General features: G+C 34.4%; 1 pseudogene; it reads left to right on the top strand.

The window, feature by feature from the left end:
• The first annotated feature begins 2,412 nt into the window (after window positions 1-2,412).
• Window positions 2,413-3,018, top strand: LOC118547463 (large ribosomal subunit protein eL6 pseudogene; annotated as a pseudogene).
• The last annotated feature ends 943 nt before the right edge of the window (window positions 3,019-3,961 follow it).

Below are 3,961 nucleotides of genomic sequence, written 5' to 3'. Positions count from 1 at the left end.
TAGGTCTTCTCTTATCCTCTTGCATATAATAGTAAATGAGGACAGTACGCTCTAATGGTTTTGCAGAGGCTAAAGCATTAATTGCCTGAGTGTTTTGGGGGAAAGCTTCATTGATATTTATCCAACTCATTTTTTAAAATTTGGCATGTTTTAAATGTACCAAAAATGCATTTAAACTTAACATACTTGCCAGGATTGCCTCAGATCTTTTACTTTGAAGAAACAGAATTTAACAATAGAACTTGAAACGCCCTTAGCAGTTCTACTTGATTCCCTCCCCTTCCTTCCATCCCCAGAGATAAGTACTTCCCCAAAGCTATGTGTGACATTTCCACACAGGCTTTAATATTTTAGCTATGAATATATGCACAAACAATGTACTTTGAAATATTCGTCAGTCCTCTCATATTGCGCATCTCCTTCTGTAATATGCTTTTCATTCAACATTTTTATATAAAGTCACATTAATACATGCAGACTATCTTCATTCATCTTAATCGCTGAATTGAAATATGCTATATACTATATTTTCTTGATCTACTTGCCTAGTGATAACACTCAAAGTACCACACCACTGTAAATACTGGTTCAGTGAACATTCCTTTGCATGTCTCATTAGATTCATATTCAAGCTTTTTACTAAAACATATATTTAGAAGTGGCATGGCTGGATCATGTGACATGGACGTCATCAGCTATTCCAGATATTGCCAAGTTGCTTTCCAATTTCAGATCTCACTCAGCATTGCCTACACACTTGATATTCATGAAACTTTTGATTATTGGCAATCTGGTAGATTTGGAATGAAATGGCACTGTTTTAACTTGCATTTCCTCAATAGTAATGTGGTTGAGCAAATGTTCTTCTGTTTATTGCCAGCCAGGTTTCCTTCTCTGTAAATGATCTGTGCATATGTTTTCAATTATTTATTTTTTCTGTTATGTATTTCTGTCTACAATTCCAATGCTAATCTACTATGACATATATACATATACATGATAATATATACATATCTTTATTTTTATTACATGTCAAATTCCATATGTGCATGGGTCTGACTTGGAAACTCTAGGTGCTATTCTTTCTATCGACATTTCTTTTTCTATTCCACTGCAAACACCACAATATTTTAATTATTATGGTAATTAAATATTGATTTTCGTTTCCTCCTTTTTCTTGAAAAAATATTTGATTCTCCTAAGATCTTTTCCTTGTTATGAATTTTCCTTATAAATTTGAGCATCATCTTGAGGTTCTTACTGGCATTGACTTGAGAATGGATTGAAAAGCAATTGATTCTTTATAATATTGGGTCTTAAAATCCATTAATATTGAATCTTTTTCTTCTATATCCTTCAATAAAATTTAACTAATTTTTATATAGAAGCCTTGCATATGTATTGTCAGTTATTCTTAGGTACATGTGATTAATGAGACATGTTTATTTTTTAGTTATTTCTAATGAGTCATGGCTGGATATAATCGGATTTAATGAATATTGTTTTGCTATATTTTTCTCTTCTGTTCCGTTTTATATTTTTAAGTTTATTTTTGTTTTATTTTGTTTCCTCTTTTCCAAATCTTATATATTCTGCAAAATACTACCCACTATGGTCTACAGTTCAATATAGAATAGCAACTGTGGTGACTGACATTTTCCTGTTCATGATTATGAAAAGCAAATATTAAATTTTACCTTTTTTAGGTTCTTTATCTTTGTGCTCTGCACTAGAAATTCTTTACAGACCATGATCTCGAACAACCCTAGAGCTCCATTTATTTATTTTCCTTTCCTCAAGGACCACTATCTTGCACTGTCTTGTTTAATGTTTGAAAACTATTGTTTCAAATATTTTGTTTGTCTTCTAGCTTCTAGGGTGGATGGGCAAATTTCTTCCTGTTACTACAACATGGCTTGAAGCAGAGATCCAATTTTTAATTCTTAAAATAGTTTATTTATATTTCTTACTTCTTGGGTTGGCTAGATCTTTTACTTCAGTGTTAAATAGAATCACTTATTTGGGGTGTCCGTGTCACATTCCTCATCCTAAAGGAAGATGTTTAATGTTAGAAATGGATGATGTTTGCTCTTTCCCATCTTGCAAGATGGTGGGTGGAAAAAGCTGAGAAGCTGGATGCTAAGGAAAAGAAACCTGAAGCCAAGAAGGCTGATCCTGGTGCCAAGGTTAAGAAGGTAACCTTGGGGAAGGGGAAGCTCCACTACAGCTGAAACCTTGTCCTAATCAGAAAAATTGGCAGATATTTCTGATTGGCCAGAAAGGCCATATACAAGAGAAAGATTCAGTAGCTAAATCCAGCTTTGAGAAGAAAAAGAGAAGGTTCTTGCTACTGTCACAAAACCAGTTGGTGGTGACAAGAATGGTGGTACCTGAGTGGTTAAACTTCATAAAATGCCTAGGTATTATCCGACTGAAGATGCACCTTGAAAGCTGTTGAGCCACAGTAAAAAACCTTTTAGGCAGCATGTGAGAAAACTGTGAGCAAGTATCACCTCTGGGACCATTCTGATCATCCTCACCGGGTACCACAGAGGCAAGAGGGTGGTTTCCCTGAAGCAACTGAGCAGTGGCTTGCTACTTGTGACTGGGACTCTGGCCCTCAGTTGAGTTCCTCTGTGTAGAACACACCAGAAATTTGTCATTGCCACCTCCACCAAAATTGATCTCAACAGTGTGAAAATCCCAAAACATCTCACTGATGCTTACTTTAAGAAGAAGTAAACCCGGACACCAGGAAGGCAAGATCTTTGACTCAGAGAAACAGAAATACGAGATTACAGAGCAGCGCAAGGTTGATCAGAAAGCTGTGGACTCACAAATTCTGCCAACAATCAAAGCTGTTCCTCAGCTTCAGGGCTATCTGTATTCTGTGTTTTCTCTCACAAATTGGTGTTCTAAATTTCTTACAAAGAACCTAATTAAATAACTGATCCATCAAAAAAAAAAAAAAAAAGAAAAGAAAAGAAAAAAAGAAAAAATGGATGATGTTTTCTGGAGATTTATGGTAGATGCCCTTTACGAAGTTAAGGTGTGCCATTTTATTATGGTTTGCTAAAAGTTTTATACAGAGTTATTTATAATGACTTTTAAATTTGATCAAAAGGTTTTTTTGGCAATTAATATTTTCTCTTTTAATATGGTAATAAGCTGAATAACATTAATTTCCTAATTTTTTTTGTTTGAGAGAGAGACACCTGTGCGTGAGCAGTGGGGGTAGGGGCAGAGGAGAGGGAGAGAGAGAATCTTAAGCAGGCTCCACACTCAGCACAGAGCCCAATGTAGGGCTCAATCTCATTACCCTGAGATCAAAGCTGACCTGAGCCGAAACCCAAGAGTGGGACGCTTAACTGACTGAGTCAACCAGGCGCCCCTAATTTTCTAATTTTGAACAATATGCATCCCTAACCCTGAAATGAATTTGTATACTTGAAATAATGTCCAATAAGGAATTATCTCCCTTAATCACTCCTGAGTATACTCTAATATTTTGCTGAGGATATTTGCATTTATTTTTATGTGTGTGACTTGCCCTTACACTATCATTATAGTTTTGTTCAAATTTAATAGTTTTTCAAAGAATCAACTTTTGTTTTTGTTTTCTGTTGAATCCGTATTTTATAGTTGCTGAGGTATGTCCTGTCCTTAATTTTTTTTTTAGTACTGTATCGATAGATTTATTCTGCTTTTTATTTGGGGTATAGCTATTGTAAAGCTTACTGATTCTTCTTAAAAATGTAAATGTTCAAAATCATACATTTCCTGTATTTCAGCTACATTGCACAAATTTAACTTGTTATGGTACAGTGACTATCATTCAGTGACTGTCTTTCCTACTGGGCTTAATGATTTTTGACTTTACTCACTGATAAATTAAATATTCATTTTAAATTTTGAAATACATGTTCTTTAACATTATTTTTCTTATCAATTCTTTAAACCT

This window comes from Halichoerus grypus, chromosome 6, assembly GCF_964656455.1.
Source record: "Halichoerus grypus chromosome 6, mHalGry1.hap1.1, whole genome shotgun sequence".
NCBI classification, from domain to species: Eukaryota; Metazoa; Chordata; class Mammalia; order Carnivora; family Phocidae; genus Halichoerus; species Halichoerus grypus.
Note: the sequence above shows the minus strand (reverse complement) of the source record. Positions and strands in the feature narration are given on the sequence as shown.